Here is a 22,495-nt window from a genome sequence, read left to right on the forward strand (position 1 = left end):
CATGCAGCCCATGGCACCTGGCTGCCCGGGGTGGGGGGTATGGGCAATGATAACATGTTGTCGTTCCCCACCCCCCCCGTAGGCCGTCATGTTTTCTGATCAGCCAGCGATGTTGGCCACCGTGGCGGCAGCCGCTATTCTACATGTTGCCCTGGAGGAGGAGGAGGAGCGGGGCAGAGAGACGGTGCAGGCTGCCGCAGCGTAGCAGACTGCTGCAGAGGAGCAGGCGGCAGGCACCCAGCCTGGAGGGCCACCCGCCCGACAGGAGGAGGAGGAGGAGGAGCAGGAGGAGCACGAAGAGGAGGAGGAGCATGAGGAGAGGGTGGAGGCCGTTGTGGCGCCACGGCAACGGAGACGCTGGAGGAGGCCCTGCGTGTACCGGACCCGTTCGTCGTACTAGAACCTCACGGACCGGGAATGCAGGAGGAGACTCCGGATGAGCCGGGAAACCGTGACATATATTTGCTGGCAGACCTGGCACCGCGGGGCACTGGGGGAGGACACCCTCTCCCTGTGTCCGTCAAGGTTACGGTGGCCCTGAACTTTAATGCCACGGGGTCATTCCAGGCGCCGAGTGGGGACCTGGCCGACATCACGTAGGCATCGGTGCACCGATGCATCCGGGCAGTGACAGACACCCTTTATGCCATTGCGGACCGCTACATCCAGTTCCCTGTGGACCTGGCGAACCAGGATGCCCGAGCCGTGGGCTTCTCTGCCATGGCCGGTTTTCCCATGGTCCAGGGCGCAATCGATGGGATGCACGTCACCGTGTGGCCACCTGCAGATAACAGGGCCGTGTTCACCAATAGGAAGAGGACCTATTCCATGAACATCCAGGTGGTCTGCGACCACCGCATGATTATCCTGCACGTCTGCGCCTGGTTTCCGGGAAATGTTCATGACTCATACGTGTTGTCACGGTCTTACATCCCCGGCATGTTCGAGGGACACCACCCCCGGTTGAGGGGCTGGTTGCTGGGCGACAGGGGTTACCCGCTGCGGTCGTGGCTGATGACGCCTATACGGAGGCCACAGTGACACGGAGAACAGCTACCATGATGCCCACGCAGTGACAAGGGGTGTGATAGAGAGGTGCTTCGGCGTGCTCAAAATGCGTTTCAGGTGCCTGGACCTCTCTGGGGGGGGGGGGGGGGGGGGGCTCCCCAGTACCCGCCAGATAGGGTCGGCCACATCATTGTGATCTGCTGTGTCCTGCACAACATAGCTCAGCAGAGGGGCGATGTGCCGCAGGCAGAGGAGGGGGGAGTGGAGGAGCAGAAGGAAGAGGCGTAGACCTCCCCAGATGATGGAGATGGGGGCAATGGTCAGGGCAGATGGGCTGGACATGGGCGGGTGGCTGCCCACCGTTACCGGCTGGGCCAACGGGCACAGGACAGGCTGATAGCCGCCCGGTTCACTGACTAGGGGGCGTGGGAATCAGCGAGTATGGCCACATATCGCACACCATGGCAACATCTGACCACCTTCATCCCCCTCACCCACCCAGCACCAACACCCTCACCCCCCTCACCCACCCAGCACCAACACCCTCACCCCCCTCACCCACCCAGCACCAACACCCTCACCCCCCTCACCCACCCAGCACCAACACCCTCACCCCCCCTCACCCACCCAGCACCATCACCCTCACCCCCTCCTCACTCACCCAGCACCAACACCCTCACCCCCCCTCACGCACCCAGCACCAACATCCTCACCCCCCAGCACCAACACCCTCACCCCCCCCACCCACCCACCAACCACACCCACCCTACCCGCATGTACACCACACCTCTATTGCACATCCGCCTGCGGCACAACGGGCCGGGCTCACACGGTCGCCGGTGGAAGCGTATCTATTGCAGTCCATGGAGGATGATGACGACCCGCTCTGCGATGAGCTCCTGGCTCCACATCATTGGACAATGTCTGACCCATGGCCACAGTACCACCATCCACCCGGATCATCCCTGCATGCGGCCGTGACACTGCAGCGCACGGTCCTGTCCACTGCCCGGGGGGATGGAGAGGACGGCCAAGATGGATGGGGGTCACACTCACCTGGGGCCAGCGTAAGACCACCCCTCACACAAACACACACTGGCGCTCAATGTACATGACAACCCCGCACGCTTCGGACTTAATTTCCCAAGCCCCCAAAACTCGTTTGTGACCTGCACCGTGCCAACTTACTCAGTGTCTAATTGTTTGGCCTTACGGGCCATTTGACTACGCCTAGGTGGTTGCCCAGACGGTACAGCAGAACTGGAGGTGGACTCCTGCGATTCCTGCCCTCTGACTCGGGATCCCTTTGGCGGCCGTTCCTGGGGTGGCCCGGCCTTGATGGGCCAGGCTGCGGCTCGGGTGACTGGGATGGTGAGCTGCCAGCCTGTCCTGCCCGCTGCCCACCAGATGCACCTGGGATGGAAGGGGGGGGAGTCCGAGGTGCCGCGGTGTTCCGGGACCTCCCCTACAGGGGGGACCCGGGACGGGCCCCAGCACCTCCTCCTCCCTCGGGGTGCCCGATGGCCCCCGGGCCTCTACATGGGTCGGGGGTGCGAACGGACCGGCCATCCGATGCCCCCCCCCCCCCCCCCCGACACCTGGCGCTGCCAGTCCTGGCGGCCCATGCTGGTATCGGACAAGGGTCTGCAGATTTGCAGCCATGGAGCTCAGGGAGTTGCCCATCCCTGTCTGTGACCGTGCAACGCCGGCTAGCACATGGGCAATGGCACCAATGCCCTCAGCGATGGCCAGCTGAGACGGGGTCATGGCCTGCTGAGACTGGGCCATTGCCTGCTGGGACTGTGCCTTGGCCTGCAGAGACTGTGCCATTGCCTGCTGGGACTGCGCCATGGCCTGCTGAGACTGGGCCACGGCGTTCAGTGCCTCTGCCATCTGCCGCTGGCTCTGGCTCATGGCTTCCTGTGAGAGGGCAGCCATGTCCTGGGCCACACACGCCGCCTTCACTGAACGCCCCAGGCCTCGCATCCTGCTCCCCATGTCTGACACCGTCGCACCCATTGCCTCCGCCGCAGACACCACCCGTGCGGTTTCGGCCTGGGTGGCACGCATGACCGGCACCACTCCCAGCTCCTGGACGCAGGTGGACTCCTCCACCTGTGCCTGCAGCTGTTGCAAGCCAGCCATCATCCTCTTCCTTCGTCCCAGGTTTGGTGGCTGCATCGGGTCTATGGGTGGGTGTGGTAAGTCCAGGAACCCGGGATCTGTCTGGGCGGCAGATGTTCGCTTGCGCCAGGATGCCCTCCGACCTCCCGGCCCCTCGGCTGCTCCCACCTCCACCTGCTGTACCGGTACGGCAGTGTTGTGCGCACCAGTGAGTGTACCAGAAGCCTCATCACTAAAGTGCCCAACCGAGGTGAGTGTCTCTGCGATGGTGGAGGGTGTTGGAGAAAGCAATGGTGTTGTGTAGTGCGCATCGTCAGACTCCAAGTCCATGGTCCCCTGGGGTGGCGCCTCATCGCAACCTGTCCACTGTGTCTCACTGTCCTGTATTTCGGTGTCATGTGTGTCGGTGTCCTGGGTAGGAGTGTCCTGGGTAGAGCTGTCCTGGGTAGGAGTGTCCTGGGTAGGTGTGTCCTGCGTAGGGCTGTCCTGGGTAGGCGTGTCCTGGGCAGGAGTGTCCTGGGTCGGGATGTCCTGGGTCGGGATGTCCTGGGTAGGAGTGTCCTGGGCAGGAGTTTCCTGGGTAGGGCTACCCTGGGTAGGGCTGTCCTGGGTCGGGGTGTCCTGGGTTGTGGTGTCCTGGGTAGGGCTAGTGTCCTGGGTAGGAGTGTCCTGGGTCGGGGTGTCCTGGGTCGGGGTGTCCTGGGTAGGGCTGTCCTGGGTAGGGGTGTCCTGGGTAGGGCTGACCTGGGTAGGGCTGTCCTGGGTAGGGCTGTCCTGGGTAGGGCTGTCCTGGGTAGTGGTGTCCTGGGTAGGGGTGTCCTGGGTAGGAGTGTCCTTGGTCGGGCTGTCCTGGGTAGGAGTGTCCTGGGTAGGGGTGTCCTGGGTAGGGGTGTCCTGGGTAGGGCTGTCCTGGGTAGGGCTGTCCTGGGTAGGGCTGTCCTGGGTAGTGGTGTCCTGGGTAGGGGTGTCCTGGGTAGGAGTGTCCTTGGTCGGGCTGTCCTGGGTAGGGCTGTCCTGGGTAGGGCTGTCCTGGGTAGTGGTGTCCTGGGTAGGGGTGTCCTGGGTAGGAGTGTCCTTGGTCGGGCTGTCCTGGGTAGGAGTGTCCTGGGTAGGGCTGTCCTGGGTAGGAGTGTCCTTGGTCGGGCTGTCCTGGGTAGGGCTGTCCTGGGTAGGGCTGTCCTGGGTAGGAGTGTCCTTGGTCGGGCTGTCCTGGGTAGTGCTGTCCTGGGTAGGGCTGTCCTGGGTAGGAGTGTCCTTGGTCGGGCTGTCCTGGGTAGTGCTGTCCTGGCTCGGCTGTGACGGTGGCCTGTGGCTGCTCCCCACATCGCTCGGTGTCAAATGCTTGCGTCGCCGCACCCGCACGAGAAGGGGGTGTCGTCTCCGAGTTGTTCTGGGTCTCTCCATCTCTCGTGGCCGCCCTGGGGCACCCTGCGGGCGTCGCATGCCAGAGGGGCCGGGTCTCTCCCTTTACCGTGGCTGCCCTGGGGTGTCCTGCGGGCGGTCAGCATCCGCTGGGACGGGTGCTTCGACATTTGGTCCTGCAGGACACAATACAGCAGCATGGTTAGACACGCAGGCGGTGATCGGGGGATATGGGGGAGGGGGGATAGGGGGGAGAGGGGATAGGGGGGATATGGTTTAGGGGGTATATGTGGGAGGGGGCATATGGGGGATATGGGGGAGGGGGGATAGGGGGGATATGGTTGAGGGGGGATATGTGGGAGGGGGCATATGGGGGATATGGGGGAGGGGGGATATGGGGGAGGGGGGATATGGGGAGGGGGGATTTGGGGAAGGGGATATGGGTGAGGGGGATATGGGGGAGATGGGGAGGGGGGATATGGGGAGGGGGATATGGGTGAGGGGGATTTCAGGGAAGGGGATATGGGTGAGGGGGATATGGGGGAGGGGGATATGGGAGAGGGGGATATGGGGAGGGGGGATATGGGTGAGGGGGATATGGGGGAGGGGGGATATGGGGAGGGGGATATGGGGGAGGGGAGAATAGGGAGGGGGATATGGGGGATGGGGGTATGGGGATATGGGGGATATGGGGGAGGGGAGATATGGGGAGGGGGGATATGGGGGAGGGGATATGGGAGAGGGGGATATGGGGAGGGGGATATGGGTGAGGGGGATATGGGGGAGGGGAGATATGGGGAGGGGAGATATGGGAGGGGGATATGGGGGATGGGGATATGGGGGATATGGGGGAGGGGAGATATGGGGGAGGGGGGATATGGGTGAGGGGGATATGGGGGATATGGGTGAGGGGGATATGGGGGAGAGGGAAGGGCCGTTGGTGGCTCACCTGCTGGCGGGCCCCGACCTCTGCATCGGCAACCTCCTGGTTCTCAGGTCCGCCTGCCACTTCCAGGGCCCTTTCCTCATGGACAGTGAGTGGTCTCTCATAAGCTGGGCCCCCTCCAGTCCTCCGATGCTCCCTGTTGTTGTGTGCGCGCTTCTCCTGTGGGGGGCGGGCGGGTGGGTGGCAAGGGTAAAGGGCAACAGTGTTAGACAGGTATATGAATGCACGCCAGCAGCTGCGCGTGTATTGGCAGAGGTGCGCAGCACGTTAGGGTTGGGTTAGTGTTAGGGTTGGTTGCACCTGGGGGGTTGCCGCACATCGGGAGGGGGGGGGGGTCTCACCCTGGCTGCCCTGGCGAGGTCGTTGACCTTCTTGTGGCACTGGGTGCCTGTCCTCGGTGTCACAGCCACAGCACTGACGGCCTCTGCCACCTCCCTACACAGGCGCCGGCTGAGGCGTGGGGTGACCCTGCGGTACTGGGTACAGGGCCTCCCTCCCCTCCTGTACTGCATCCAGGTGCGCCTCGATGCCTCGCTCCTGGAACCTCGGGGCTGCTCGGCAGACAGCCACCTTTGCGGGTCTTCCGGGCGGGGGGGGTGGCGGGGACCGTCTTTTGTGCTGTGACGCCGCACGTCGTCAAGAGACGGGGCGCGTCCATGGCGGGTGACGCCATCGTGAATGGCATCACGCCACTGCTAGCCCATTCGGGCCCGGAGACTTCGCGATGTTTGGGGGGCCCGATGCCGGAGTGATCCGCACCGTTTTTGGCGCCAGATCCCGGCCATTGCGCCGGTTTTGGGAGAGTCCAGCTCCACATGTCCATTCTCCCGCAGGTCCTCCAGCCGACGGTGCCGGCCCATCCCGGGTGGCCCCCTCTCCTGACTCCCAGGAGAACACCTCGGAGGAGAGTTCCAAGGAAGACACGATCGAGGTGGCACAGCTGTCATCCCCACCCTCCATCAGTGCAGATACACACATCTCGGTGGGAACAGTTAGTGGTCAGGCTTCTGGGACACAATCTGGTGAGCACCACACTGCTGATGTACATCAGGTGGAGGCAGGAATCCCCAGGTGAGACAGCAGTCGGAGGTCTATTGGATCCCAGGACCGAGCTGGGTCCCAGCCCGATATTGAGCCTGTGGAAGAGGTAATCTTGGAGCTAATGGAGACATTAGGGAGTGGATGGGACATTCAGAGGGAGGAACACTCCAGCAGGTCCATAGCCTCTTGGAGGGGTTCCAGAGGTACAGGGCAGGAGATTTTTTTTTTAATGCAACAGATAAGGCCAAATAAGGTTCAGGTTATAACCTCATCAGCTAATTTGGAGTTTAGTAAAATGCCGCAACTTCCTCATGTTGTCATTGGGGAAGGTGATGAAATTATTTGCTAAAACAAAGAAGACATCCATCATTTTTTTATATGTCTATACAATTGATATAATTCATGGCATCTTGGACTGAACCAGAGCTCTTGGCACTAAGGGCTATTATGATGTTCACAGTTATCAGCATATCATGTCTGTGGGTGAATCGTTCTCAGGTGACTTTTCAGTATATGGCACAACTCATTCACAGTTCCAGCTATAAATCTCAGCCTGTGTAAGTGCTGTAAAGTTCAGTCTGTGCATAACTGCAACTCACTATATAAATACAGGTACTATTGATGGATTGCTGCAGCCTTAGCTGCTGGGCATCCTTCGCTTCCAAAACAAGCTGCAATAGCCCCGTGGGGAATTTGGACCCAAGGGGAACAGACGCCCAGTGGCATGTTTTGTTCCCCTGCTTGCTTCACACCTTGCATGTGATGTAGGTTTCCCACCCAAAGGTCAGCCCAATTCACAGTTGGGCAGGGAGCACGGAAGAAAAGACAGCAAGGCCTGAGTTCCCATCAGTTGTGGGTCTGATCCCAGGGCAGGGGTGGGGGAGTTCTGATTACAATGTTAAGGGGCTTATTCCTGGGAGATGAGCAGGAAATCCTCGACACTGAAGCTTCAAATCCCATGGCGGGTAGGGAATGATCTCTGACCCATGAAAGGGTGTTTTGATTTTTTTTTCGTTGGATGTGGGCATTGCTGGCTGGATCAGCATTTATTTCCAATCCCTAATTGCTCTTAAGGGGACATTGAGGGTCAACCACATTGCTGTGGATCAGGAGTCACGTGTAGGCCAGACCAGTTAAGAATGACAGATTTCCTCCCCCAAAGGAAATTAGTGAACCAGATGGGTTTTTCAGACAATTGGCAGTGGTTTCATGGTCATCATTAAACTCTTAATTCCAGATTTTTATTCAATTCAAATCTCACCATCTGCAGTTGTGGGATTTGAACCTGTGTCGCAAGGGAATTACCCTGCGTCTCTGGAATATTAATCCAGTGACAATACTACTATGCCACTGCCTCCTCTCTGGAGGGCTCCTCCCTGGTCTCAGTATGGAGGAGAGGGCTCTGATACTGAAGGGTGCTCTTCACAGCCTGACTCTGGAGCTGGATTTGTCTTTCTCATGGGTCAGAACAATCACTCATCGCCTGGGTGTCCAGGTTGTGTGGGATTGATCCCTGCTCCCAGTTTGAATGGGAATGGGTAGTGCTCTTCCTCACTCACAAGAAGTGCTCCATGAGACTTCCTTAACTTGTTACAGCTGCCAACTTTCCAAAGACCCTGCCAAGCTGACTAACCATAAAGTCAACTCGCAAAAGCCCATAGACTTCAGCGGGACAGAAAGATCATGCCGGCGGCCAATGGCTCACCATATTTCTCACCATATATAATCCCGCCATGAAGGGGTTCCTAAAATCCCAGTCTAAGGTCTATATGCTTTTTCACGTGGATGCAACACATGTTGCGATTTTGAACAGTGATGACAAAGTTTAGGAAAAAGCTCTCTTTGTACAGAAGGTTTTTAAATATGGAATACTTTACTACTTGGAGACCATTCTATCTTTTTAAGATTGGACAAATATTTGATGCAGAGGAATTGACAGGGCGATGGGCGGAGAGCAGAGTTTACAAAAAGTGAGGCAGAGACATGGTCGGCCAATTTTCTCACTTCCTGCCCTGCCAGGTCTGTATGTGGTGACTTCATGGGAATGTAACTTGCTACCTAGTAATTGGAAAATAAGGGTACACAATAAACATTGCCAGTCGGCAAGGCCCATATTAGAAGCTTGAAAAATTGGCTCTTGTGGGCCATTTTTAATACTTCTAAAAGAAAATGGAACAAATCCAATTAATATTTTAATTAAATATACAGCAATTCAGTTTCGTGAATGTTCTTTTCCATGTCATTGTTTTAATTAATATTTCAATGAATAAAACGTATATTATAAAACTTAGACCAATCCTTAGCTATTACTTCTGTAACTGCTTTTGTGACATACTTGCATTGCATAGAAAATTGTGATGCAGCTATATATGGTTCATGAGTAATAATAAACCAGATAAGGAATGAAAACTCAGAAAGTTAGATTTATATAGAATCATAAAATGGTTACAGCACAGGAGTCGTTATGACCTATTGTGTTGTACTGACTTTCTACAGCCCAGTTAGTCTCACTTCTCCCACACTTGTCCTGTATCCTTGCAAATGTTTTCTCTTCAGGAGCTTTTCCATTTCCCTTTTATAAGCACAGATTCATTCTGAGGTTCTTTCCCCCCCCCTAACCAATTTTCGGATTTATCTTTTTTAAATCAACACCTTTGACATTGTTAAATGTAGATATTCACAGCTTCTGGTGCTGATTCCAGTGCTGAAAAAAACAAATATTTTTGAAACTTTTACATACTACTCTCATTTGCCCCTGAGTTCCAGGGTGTCGTCACTGATACCCCAAATATGCACTGAGAGAAATACAATATAAATCACAAACTTTGGATGTTACTGATTATCTTAAATTAGTTACCCAGAAAAGGGTCAGACGAATAAAAACCATTTCCAACTTCTTTTAAACTATAATACTGCACTCCACGCACCTCTTCCGAAATTCAAGGTAAAAGACCAGGAACAGAGGTGCAATTTGACTATGACTGCCACGCACAGAATTATAGGCCTTAATGCTTTGGTCAGCAGACAACCAGATTCATTACACTGAACATAATCCGACTCTCTCATATTCAAGAAAATAAATATGAAGAGCATTTACTTTTGATGGTATAATGTAATTGATGAATACCAATTTTGCCATGGTGATAATGTCATGATTTTTATCAGCTAGGTGCATTGTACAGAATGGTTCATTTGCAATGTAATTTGGTTTCAATAATGAAAATGAAAATCGCTTATTGTCACGAGTAGGCTTCAATGAAGTTACTGTGAAAAGCCCCTAGTCGCCACATTCCGGCACCTGTCCGGGGAGACTGGTACGGGAATAGATGGGTATTTTCAGTTCAAAGTGATCAGGTCAAATCAAACTATTTGCAAAATAAATTGAAACTGCTCTATTTTGGGGAGATTTCCTTTATGCAATTTCTATAACAAGATCATAAATGCAATCTTGTTAAACAGACTTATGATTTTGTTACAGATTATGCATAGTAGAAATCTTTCCCATGGGTCCACAACTTCTCTCAGATTTGCCTGAGAAAATGGTTATGCCCATTTTGGGGCACTTTACTAATGATTTGCAGGCAAAGCATTTCTCAACTGAAAGGCCAGGGGATAATCTAAAATGGATGGTCGGCTCACTGGCATTACTTGAATAAGCTGCCAACATTTATCACACTTTGACAAACAGCACAGCCATTTTACATAATTGAATGCCAAGTTGCTTACCTCACCAGTAGCAGCTCCGAGTTAAGACCAGAGGCAATAGAAGGATGGTGGGCCAGCTCACAGGTACTGTGGAGTCATAGGGAGCACTTCTGTCCATTTAGTGCTCCCGAGGCTGCAATGGCCACGTTAAGAATCCAGAAAGGAGCTGATTTGATTTGTCTTCCACACTTGTGATTTCTAGTTCCAAAGAGTGGATTTAAAACTGATGGTATGTCTTTTCGTATGTAAGGGGCCTCATACTTATTTTAGGCAGCTCACAAAGCCAGCTAAAGGGGGTGAAATTATATCTAATTTCATTTTCATAGAACATACAGTGCGGATTTCCCACATGTCTGCGTGGGTTTCCAACGAGTTCTCCCCGTGTCTACGTGGGTTTCCTCCGAGTGCTCCGGTTTCCTCCCACAGTCCAAAGATGTGCAGATTAGGTGGATTGGCCCTGCTAAATTGCCCTTAGTGACCAAAAAGGTTAAGACAGGTTATTGGGTTACAGGGATAGGGTGGAAGTGAGGCCTTGAGTGGGTCGGTGCAGACTCAATTTCCCCAACCAACCTATGCTCACAAAATAAGGAAGTCCAGCCTCTCCTTCAATTCTTAAACCTGTCATGGGATCTGAAACAAAAACAGAAAATACTGGACAATCTCAGCAGATCTGATAGCATCTGTGGAGAGAGAGGGAGCTAACGTTTTGAGTCTGGATGATTCTTTGTTAAAGTTGATCTGATATTGTGTTGCAGTGATTGTGAGATAACAAATATAGAAGTATGTCATGTTTTGAATTGAAATGCAGATAAAACTAATTAAAAAACGGGAAAAGTATTTTAAATCTCTGAAAGGATAAATTCACAAACTTTCACTTTAGATCAGTTTATTGCAGAACTATTTAATGTTGAACTACTGGTTTGGTTAACATGAGAAAATGTGTATGCAGCAACTTAGAGAGAACTGTAATTCTGAACATTTATATGAAGAGGAAGTAGTATATATATATTTTTATTTTTTTCTTGTTGCTTTTTTATGACAAGCAGTTTTGATTTAGGAAAGTGTATGAAAAGTTTTCTTTCTGTTACTTGCTGTCTAACTAATATCATATACCAGGCCTTTAATAATAAAATAACCTTTTCAATTTTAAAACTCTAAAATTACAAAATACATTGTTTGCACTTTTTATGAGTAGAAGAAATATATCTTGCAGCCTTCTATTTAAAATCTATACATTACTTTCTTAGGTTTGTTTGTTTAAAAGTAAAACAAAACTGTTATCTGCTTAAAAATAATAATATACAACACTAGCATGATGAGTAACATTGAAGTCTTCAAATGTCAGCCAAACAAGGATCATTAATGGTGGCTTATAAAAATACAAAACTTAAAAATGTAACTAAAGTGCTTTACTTGTCAATAGCTGTGCATCCTCTCTGAATCCAAGTTCCACTGATTTTATAAAGCCTGCAGACCCCATTTAAAATAATAAATGTATTTCATACAACTGTGCCAAATTAACGCATTGTTTTTAAAACCACAGTATAGTTAATGACAGTCAAATTCTGCTTGGACTGTTCTCCCTTATCATCCAACGTTTTATGAATGATGCAAAATCGGATATATAATGCAAGGGGAGGTAAGATCATTTGTTCTGTTGTCCACAATACAGCTTTGAGGCTTCTTTTCACTTTGAGAGTGGAGAATGGATGAAGGACAATTTAATTTTCGTATATGGATTCCACCCACTGGAATCGAAGACAAGTGCAAATCATATTCTTTAGTTGGTAAAGCCTAGCAAGATTCCGCATGTTTGTTGCAGATCTCAAGAGGCCATCTGTGCAAGTAACTCCACACATCATCACCCTGAATGAAAGTGACAGTGCAAATATCAAAAGAGCACTGAGATGCAGTTTCTGAGCATCGGCAATAGCTTTGTGTCCTCGAATTTTCACCTGATATGATGACAAGGAAGGGAATGCCACAATCACCATCAGCACTGATACTTTTGTTTGCTATGGCTTAAAGAAATGAGAAGAGGACAGGAGATATCCTTCCCTACGAACAGTAAACAGCTTTGGTTACTTCTCAACCGTTCTCAACATGTAGAATTCAATTCACTGTCATGTAAACATATCCTTGGTTCCTTGCGGCACAAGAAATTTATCATCTGCCCCTTGTCCGATTTCATTTAATTTCTCTGTAGCATTAGTGATTTTATTACACAATGTTTTTATTTATGCAGGGAATGAGAAGGCTGGATTAGTTTTATGTCAAGTTGCGAGATTAGAGCTTCCGCAACTGATTATATAAACACTGATCTTCTTGAGAATTGCTTCGCATAAATACTTCAGGAGTGAAGAAAAACAGGGAGAACTGAAAATAAAATCAGAGATTTACTTCAGGCTTTCATCGTGATTTAGAAGCAAATGGAACGGTGGACTGGAGCAGTTGCTCAGGTTAAGCTTCTGGGTGTATAGAGAGCTGCTGGAAATGATGTGATCCTGATCGCACTGGCATTAATGATGCTGTGGTTCCATAGGGTCAGCTGCTTTGCTTTGCTTTGCTTGTTGTAGGTCAGGAGTCTGATTTGCTGAAGTCACAGTGCAGCAGTGACTGAGCCAGAAATAGCTGGCACATCTTCAAAATGTTAATTTTTCCTTCCAGGTTTAAGGAGCTGCAGAGAGAGAAAAAGAACAAGTTTAAAATTATCCGAGAGAAGTGAATTAGTTACTGCAATCGAAAGTGATGAGATTTATTTTAAATTCAACAAAATATTTGTGGATTCACTTTTATGTATAGTTTTACCACCGAGAACGTTTAGAAAGAGTCCTTTTGACACTCATCAAGGTGATGCGCATCAGCTCTGGGACTGACACCTTTTTCGACTCACCACAAAAAAAATTAATATCAAATACTCCACCATCAAGAAAAGAGAAAAATTAGCTGCCAGGATAAACTCTACTCTTCAGCTTGCTACCCACATTAGAAGAGCAAGCTTGACTGCTTGGGTGCAGTAATTTCACTTCCTACCTGAGGCATTCTTTTGTTTCTGTGACAAACACATTTCAGAGCTCCTGACCAACTTATGCTCTGGAATAACTTCTTGGGCGCAAACCTTCTGAGGGAGGTATTTACAAACATTCAGATATTCACCGCTGTGGAGCTTTGGGACCCAAAGGAAGTCCCAACCCGTGCATATATATACGATAGTTAACTCAGGAATTGTAAACTTCTAATGGTAGGAGATAAGCTGCCTGGAAGCCTGCATGAATATCTCCAAAATAGACCCGACCATTGTGGACTTGGATCAGATGCCCTGAACATGCCCAAAAAAGTACTCCAGGACACTCATACTGCTAATCACAGGTGTAGGACCCTTGGTTGAATGTGATTAACAACAGAAGCTGTATCGGATGGTCTCAAAATCCTACTAAAGAGTAAACCTGCTGAACAATTAACACCCTCAGATGGATGAGGGGAAGGGAAAAGGAGGTGGGATAATTCTGTTAATCAAGGATATGATCGTTTGAGAAATTAACCTGCTTCAGAAGATCAAGATGTAGAATCAGTTTGAATGGAGAGAGAAAAGCAAAGGAGAGACGTTACTGCTAGGAGTAGTTTATAGGCCACTTCCCTAACGGCAGAGACAGAATGGTGGCACAGTGGTTAAGACTGCTCCCTCACAACGCCAGAGACCTGGGTTCAATTCCGACCTTGGGTGACTCTGTATGGAGTTTCTCCCCGTGTCTGTGTGGTTTCCATGGGGTGCTCTGGTATCCTCTCACCTCCAAAGAAGTGTAGGTTAGGTGAATTGGCCATGCTGAATTTCCTCTTAAGTGTCCAAAGATGTGCAGGTCAGGTGGTGTTATGGTGTTACACGGATAGTGCGGGAAAGTGGGCCTAGGTAGGATGCTCTTTCAGACGGGCAGTACAGACTCGATGAGCCAAATGGCCCCCTTCAGCACTGTCGGAATTCTATGGTTTGAACAGTAATTACACAGTAGGAACAGTGAACATGTTGTGAAGTAGTGGAGGCTTGAAAGTGAGAAACAGCAATCATCATGTGTGACTTTAATCTTCACATCGATTGGACAGATCAAATTGGCAAGGATGGGTTCATACAGTGTATTTGGGCCAGTTTTTTAAAGCGATTGTTCTGGCAGCAACCAGGAACAGGATATTTTGAATCTGGCCATGTGTGATGACACAGGGTTAATTAGTAAAGGAGCTCAATTTTCCCATTGCGTCACACCGGTCACTGTCCGGGTGCCAGGTTGGCACTGCGAGGGTTGGGAACTGGGGGGCCATGCCCATGAAAGGGGTGTGAAGAGGGGTTTGAGGGTACCGCTGAATGATTGGGGGAGGTGAGAAGAGGGGGGTGTAGAGATCGTGGCAGCCTTTCAAAATGGTGCCCCGATGTGTGAGGAGCATCTCCTGACCATAAACCTCATGGCGTCTGCCAGGGCTGGGCAGGCAGATGCCAGCCATTCCTGGTTGGATACCAAAATCCATTCTCTGGAGGGGGTGAGAGGCAGGCATGTTAGCATAGCATGCTATGCTAAGCGTTGGATAGCGTGCTATCCAATGTGCTACACGGTGGCCCTGTCCTGCACCGCAGCCTCTGTGCCAGCATCTCACCCCTCCCTCCCACCCCAGCTAGTCCACTGAACACGTTGACCTCCTCACCACACCCCTGGCCCCTTTGGTGGCAGGCACCGGATGTCATCTGGTCCGGGCACCTGTCCCTGCTGGCATGGGTACCAGGGGCTGCGGGAACCTATGCAAAAAGTACGCTCTGCTGTCCCTGTCCTGTGCCCTCCTGTGGGTTTCCCCCTTGGCTGGACCCTATAAAGCCTGACCAGTAGCCTGTTTGTGCCGGGGGGGGGGGGGGGGGGGGGGGGGGGCAGGGTCTGTGGGTTTCTCAGGTGGCAGCCTTGGTGGAGTGGGAGCACCGATATGGCTGGTGGCGTTTTGCACAAGTATGGGCCATTTGGACGGTTAATAGGTTGTGCTGCGATTCTCCGCACCATTAGGAAATACACTTCGTGCATCGCAGGATGGAGAATCCAGACTACATTTGGAGTCGTGTACAGTTTTGGTCACCATATTTAAGGAAGAACATCTTTACAATGGAAGCAGTTCAGAAAAGAATCACTCTTGCTTTTCCCAGGATGAGGGGTATGCTTGTGAGCAAAGGTTAGCAGGTTGGGCCTATGCTCACTGGAGCTTATAAAAATAAGAGGTGATCTTACTGAAACTTGCAAGATTCTGAGGGAGACTAACAGGGTGGTACTGACAGGATATTTCCTCCCATGATGGAATCTAGAAATTGGGTTTCCAGTTATGTTCTTCTCATTTAAGACAGTGATGAGGAGGAATTTCTTCATTCCGAGAGGGAGGTCATTAGTTTTTGAATTCTCTTCCCTATTTCTGGTGAAAGCTGAGTCATTGAATATATTCAAGGAGCAGGCTTGCTGTCTCGAATGGCTTACTCCTATTTCTTATGTTCTATATCTACATGTCTGCGTTTAAAATAATGAGGGAGAACAGAATAAGAAAGCAGCCTGATTACCAGCACATCCTGCAAGAATCTTGCAATACATCGTGATCTGGATCTCGTGCTCATGGGACGAGATCCAGATTAACATATTTAAGTGAGCCATTCAGCTCATTTAAATATGTCTGTGCCATGTTCTCCAGGGTCCGGGAACTAATGCACACGCCTGCAGGAGACCTTGCCTGGTGCCGTTTTAGCGCTGGTTTCCACAAATGTGGGCCAGGTGTAACGGCAACTGAGGGTGTTTCCCAGGAAATTAAGGACTCCCAGATTGTCAGGCTCTGGGCAGGGTGGTACCCACCAACTCCCTGGCACTGCCAGGGTGCCAGGGTGGCATTGCCAATGTGTTCAGGTACCAGGCTGCCTGTGCAAGGATCGGGCCCGGGGGTGACTTGCCCATGAGAAGTGAGTGAGGGGAGGGTTTGAGGATCCTGTAAGAGGTATGTCAGGTGCATGAGTGGGGGGGGGGGGGGGGGGGGGGGGGGGGGGAGATTCCAGAAGCTGTGGTGGGTGTGGTGAGGGGGTCCAAAGATCAGAATGGCATTTAAAAACGGCACCCTGATCCGCAAATACTCTTCCCGCAATGGCGAGCTGAGAATGTCAGTGCAGGAAATGAAGTAAGGTGTGCCCTCGATGAGAGGCCCAAAATAAACAGCAAAGTGCCGATAAATAGCAGGGCTGTTAAATAGTAGGGCCGTTATCTATGCTGCACGTGCCAAAACGGGACTGGTTTTTGTCCCATCAAATTGCACCCAGAGTGAACGTTCCAAGTCAATGAAAATTGCAGTAAAAGTTCATTCACCAGAAATGCTGCCTGATTGCTGAGTATATAAGAATTTTCTGTTTTTAGAAAGAAAATATCAGAAGTATAGTTACAACGGGAGCAGCAAGAAAAACCATTTCAAGTTAAATGGTGTGCAACAGACAGCATCTGGAGAAACGGACACGTTGGGATGTTCTGCCCAAATAAAGGTTTCATATGACAAATGGGAGTATAAGCAGGTAGATTGATAGGGATAGGAATGGTTTGTTGCAGGGTTCCGGGGTTTATATATTTTTAGTGAGCTCAGGGAAGGTGGTTAAAAGATGGAAAGGGGTGGCATTGTTAGTCAAGGACAGTATTACAGTGGCAGAAAGGACGTTTGATGAGTACTTATCTACTGAGGTAGTATGGGCTGAGGTTAGAAACAGAAAAGGAGAGGTCACCCTGTTGTGAGTTTTCTATAGGCCTCCGAAAAGTTCCAGAGGTGTAGATGGAAAGGATTGCAAAGATGATTCTGGATAGGAGGGTAGTTGTTATGGGGGACATTAACTTTCCAATACTTTACTGGAAACGCTATAGATCGAGTACTTTAGATGGGTCCGGTTTTTGTCCAATGTGTCAGGAGGGTTTCCTGACACAGTATGTAGATAGGCCAACAAAAGGCTAGGCCACACTGGATTTGGTACTGGGTAATGAACCAGGACAGGTGCTAGATTTGGAGGTAGGTGAGCACTTTGGTGATAGTGACCACAATTCAGTTACGTTTACTTTAGCGATGGAAAGGGATAGGTATATACCACAGGGCAAGAGTTATAGCTTGGGGAAAGGCAAATATGATGCGATGAGGCAAGACTTAGGATGCATAGGATGGGGAAGGAAACTGCAGGGGATGGGCACAATTGAAATGTGGAGCTCGTTCAAGGAACTGCTACTGCGTGTCCTTGATAAGTATGAACCTGTCAGGCAGGGAGGAAGTGGTCGAGCAAGGGAACCCGTGTTTACTAGAGTAGTTGAATACTTGTCAAGAGGAAGAAGGAGGCTTATGTAAAGATGAGACGTGACGGTTCAGTTCGGGCGCTCGCGAGTTACAAGTTAGCTAGGCAAAAAGAGAGTTAAGGAGAGCCAGGAGGGGACATGAGAAGTCTTTGGCAGGTAGGATCAAGGAAAACCCTAAAGCTTTCTATAGGTATGTCAGGAATAAAAGAATGACTAAGGTAAGAGTAGGGCCAGTCAAGGACAGCAGTGGGAAGTTGTGCGTGGAGTCCGAGGAGATAGGAGAGGTGCTAAATGAATATCTTTTGTCAGTATTCACGTAAGAAAAAGACAATGTTGTCAAGGAGAATACTGAGATACGGGCTATGGGACGAGAAGGGCTGGAGGTTCATAAGGAGAGGGTGTTTGCAATTCTGGAAAGTGTGAAAATAGATTAATCCCCTGGGCCGGATGGGATTTTATCCTAGTATTCTCTGGGAAGCTAGGGAGGGAGCGTGCTGATCTTATCTTTGATCTTTATGTCGTCATGTCTACAGGAATCTTGCCAGACAGACTGGAGGATAGCAAATGTTGTCCCCTGGTTCAAGAAGGGGAGTAGAAGACAACCCCGGTAACTATAGACCAGTGAGCCTTACTTCTGTTGTGGGCAAAGTCTTGGAAGGTTTATAAGAGATAGGATGTATAATCATCTAGAAATGAATGATTTGATTAGGGATAGTCAACGCGGTTTTGTGACGGGTAGGTCGTGCCTCACAAACCTTATTGAGTTTTTTGAGAAGGTAACCAAACAGGTGGACGAGGGTAAAGCAGTTGATGTGGTGTGGTGTATATGGATTTCAGGTAAAGCGTTTGATAAAGTTCCCCATGGTAGGCTATTGCAGAACATACGAAGGCATGGGATTGAGGGTGATTTAGCGGTTTGGATCCAGAAAATTGGCTCGTTGTAAGAATTCAGAGGGTGGTGGTTGATGGGAATGTTCAGCCTGGAGTTCAGTTACTAGTGGTGTACCACAAGGATCTGTTTGTGGGGCTACTGCTGTTTGTCATTTTTATACATGACCTGGAGGAGGGCGTAGAAGTATTGGTGAGTAAATTTGCAGATGACACTAAAGTCGGTGGAGTTGTGGACAATGCGGGTAGGATGTTGCCGGTTATAGAGGGACATAGATAACCTGCAGAGCTGGGCTGAGAGGGTGGCAAATGGAGTTTAATGCAGAAAAGTGTGAAGTCATTCATTTTGGAAGGAGTAAAGGAAGACAGAGTACTGGGCTAATGATAAGATTATTGGTAGTGTGGATGAGCAGAGAGATCTCGGTGTCCATGTACATAGATCCCTGAAAGTTGCCACCCAGGTTGATAGGGTTTGTTCAGACGGCGTATGGTGTGTTAGCTTTATTGGTAGAGGGATTGTGTTTCGGAGCCATGAGGTCATGTTGCAGCTGTACAAAACTCTGGTATGGCTGCATTTGGAGTATTGCTTGCGTTCTGGTCGCCGCATTACAGGAAGGATGTGGAAGCATTGGAAAGGGTGCAGAGGAGATTACCAGGATGTTGCCTGGTAAGGAGGGAAGATCTTATGAGGAAAGGCTGAGGGACTTAAGGCTGTTTTCGTTAGAGAGAAGGTTAAGGGGTGACTTAATTGAGGCATACAAGATGATCAGAGGATTAGATAGGGTGGACAGTGAGCCTTTTTCCTCGGATAGTGATGGCTAGCATGAGGGGACACAGCTTTAAATTGAGGGGAGATAGATATAGGACAGATGTCAGAGGTCGGTTCTTTACTCAGAGAGTAGTAAGGGCATGGAATGCCCTGCCTGCAACGTAGTGGACTCACCAACATTAAGGGCATTTAAATGGTCATTGGATAAACATATGGATGATAAAGGTATAGTGTAGATGGGCTTTAGAGTGGTTTCACAGGTCGGTGCAACATCGAGGGCCGAAGGGTCTGTACTGCGCTGTAATGTGCTATGTCTAAGTTAAAGGGACAAAGAGGGTATGCTATGGTGGTCAGTACTGAAATATGGCTGTGAGCCAGTCATAATTGGAAGTTGAAAGTTCCAAGCTGTAAAGTCTTTATGAAGGATAGAGAAACTAAAGCGGAGGAGGAGGCTGTGATTAAAGATACGATTACAACGTTAGTAAGAGAGGACATAGGTGAGGGAATCCAATCAGCGGAAGATTGTGGAAGAAGAGAGGACTTAAAACTTGCCAGCGCTTGAGAGCTCATAAGTTCATAAGTTCATAGGATATAGGAGCAGAATTAGGCCATTCAGCCCATCGAGTCTGCTCCGCCATTCTGTCATGGCTGGTATGTTCCTCATCTGCTACCTGCAATGTTACAGACCAAGAGCTGGACTGCAAAATCAGCCAGAGCATCTCCTCCCTAGAACACATGACCTAGGAGCAGGAGCAGGCAATTTAGCCTCCCGAGCCTAAATACTTTCAATGTGACCATGGCTGGTTCCATCCTGGCCTCAACTCCACTGTCCTGCCCGTTCTCCATAACCCGTCAACCCATTGCCAATTAAATATCTGTCTAACTCCTCCTTAAATTTACTCACTGTCCCTGCATCCAGCGCACTTTGGGGTAGCGAATTCCACAGATTCACAACCCGTTGGGAGAAGTCGATTTTCCTCAAATCTGTTTTAAATTTGCTACCTCTTATTCAAAGATTATGACCTCTCGTTTTAGAATGCCCCACAAGAGGAACCATCAGCTCCACGTCTACTTTATCCATACCTTTTACCATCTTGTGTACCTCAATTTGATCTTCCCTCATTCTTCTAAACTCTAGAGAGTATAGGCCTAAACTGTTCAATCTCTCTCACGACAGACCTTTCATCTCTGGATTTTAAAAAGTGAACCTCCTCTGAACTGCCTCCAATGCCACTACATCTTTCCTCAAATAAGGGACCAGAACTGTGAACAATACTCCAGGTGCGGTCTTACCTATACCTTGCAGAGTTGCTGCAGCACTTCCTTACCTTTATACTGATTTCCTTTTGCTATAAATGGCAACATTGCATTTGCTTTCCTTATTATCTGCTGCACCTGCAAGCCCATTTTCTGTGACTCATGCACGAGGAGTTGGCACCTACCTTTAGATTAAGCACTTCACAATGTTTCAGATTCAACAATATTGCTGTCTTATCCCATCACCATTCTCCACTTTTGCTTTGCCCATCATCCGTGTTGTCATTTAAACCCTCCTCACTTCATAGACCTTCCCTTTGATTCTTTCCCCCTTCCCATTATTCCTTGCCATTATGCTTAGATTAAAAGGCTATCATGATTAACACAAACGCTCTTGCATAAGAGAAAGAGTAATCAGAGGTAATGTGAACCCTTTAAAAAGGGATGCATCTAATAATGCAAATGAAAATAAGGGTTTGTTGAATAATTCATTTATGCCAGCCTTCACAATAGATGAAGAGGATAATATACCTCTCATTCTAATGAAACAAATAATGAATCAAGGACTGACTCATTAAAGTTAACAAACATGTGCAGGAAAACAGAATTAGAAAAAAAGTAATGGCATAAAAGACAAACAAATCCTCACTGTTTCCAATGAAGAATTATTAATGAAATAAGTGAATAAATTGCTTTCATCATATAAAAAGAGAAAATGAGAAGCTGGTTCAGACATCATCGTGGTGAGTTAACTCGACAGTAACTTACCAGCATTTTACACCCCCTGAAGCAGACTTGGGGGCAGGAAGGCAATGCGAATTTCCACTGAAGCTATCTCATGCCTGCCTGGAAACCCACAGGTGGGTGTGCACTGCCGGCAGGATAGAGAATCCCACCGCCAGCGAACGGCCGGAGAATCCCAGCTGTGGTCTCACCAATGCCCTGCATAACTGGAGCATGACATTCTTACTTTTATGTTCAATTCCTCTCATAATGAAGGATCACATTTCACAAGCCTTCTAAAGTGCTGCACCTGCATACCAACCTTTGTGACTCGTGCACTAGAACACCTTGATCGTTTTGCACCTCAGAATTCTGCAGTCTTTCTCTGTTTAACTAATACTCTGCCTAAGTGAACAGCATTCCATTTACCCACATTATGTTCCATCCACCACATTTTTACCCACTCACTTAACCTATCTGTACCCATCCACAAACTCCTTACGTCTTCTTCATAACGAACGTTCTTGCCTATCATTGTGTCCTCAGCAAATTTAGCTACTATGCCTTTGCTCTCCTCATCAAAACTATTGATGTAAATTGTAGAAGGTCGAACCCCACTCATCTCACCTTGCCCATCAGACAAAGGCCCATTTATGCATACACTGTTTTCTGCCAGTCAGCCAAAAGTCAATCCATGCTAATTTGTTACCCCCTACACCATGAGATTTTATTTTCTGCAGTAACCTTTGATGTGGTACCTTATCAAATGCCTTCTAGAAATCCAAGTACAGTACATCTACAGGCTTCCCTTTTATCCACAGCTCATGTTACTCCTTTCATGAACTCTAAGGAATTGGTTAAACTTGATTTCCTTTTCACAAAACCTTGCTGACTCTTCCCAATTACGAGTTTTTCTATGTGCCCAGCTCTAACATCCTTTATGATCAATTCTAACACCTCCCCCATGACAGGTACCAAGGTAACTGGCCAACAGGTGCCTGTTTACTCCCTTGTTCCATCCTTGAATAGAGCGGTTATAATTTCTACTTTCCAATCTGATGGAACATTTCCAGAATTTAGGAAATTTTGGAAAATTAATACTAATGTACCTGTCTATATGATATGTTAGCTGTTGAAGACATTAAACTTTTCAAAAAGTTATCTTGCAAAGTCTACAGTGGAATTTTGATATGGAACATTCAGTAAATGTTAGGTTGGTTTTATGATTTTGATTATTGGAACAGGAGGAGGAGTAGCGGTAGGCAGAAACTAAAAGCGATAGGAGGGATGTTCACAAAAGCCCTGTGCTGGGTCACGAACTTCAAACCTGCAGTTCTGTGAAGAGCAACTTGA

The 22,495-nt window shown here is 49.0% G+C and overlaps 1 protein-coding gene across 3 annotated transcripts in view; it reads right to left on the bottom strand.

Moving 5' to 3' along the window:
* Positions 1–22,495, bottom strand: part of prr16 (proline rich 16) — a 339,283-nt gene that overhangs the window by 7,735 nt on the left and 309,053 nt on the right. For 2 of the 3 annotated variants that reach the window (XM_038805038.1, XM_038805034.1), the window contains exon 3: positions 11,037–12,863. The exons of the other annotated variant lie outside the window; for it this stretch is intronic. The gene's annotated coding sequence lies outside the window, so the exon portion shown is untranslated. Of the gene's footprint in view, positions 1–11,036; positions 12,864–22,495 lie in introns of those variants that run through there. 3 annotated transcript variants of the gene reach the window in all.

The sequence above is a fragment of the Scyliorhinus canicula genome, chromosome 8, assembly GCF_902713615.1.
Source record: "Scyliorhinus canicula chromosome 8, sScyCan1.1, whole genome shotgun sequence".
NCBI classification, from domain to species: Eukaryota; Metazoa; Chordata; class Chondrichthyes; order Carcharhiniformes; family Scyliorhinidae; genus Scyliorhinus; species Scyliorhinus canicula.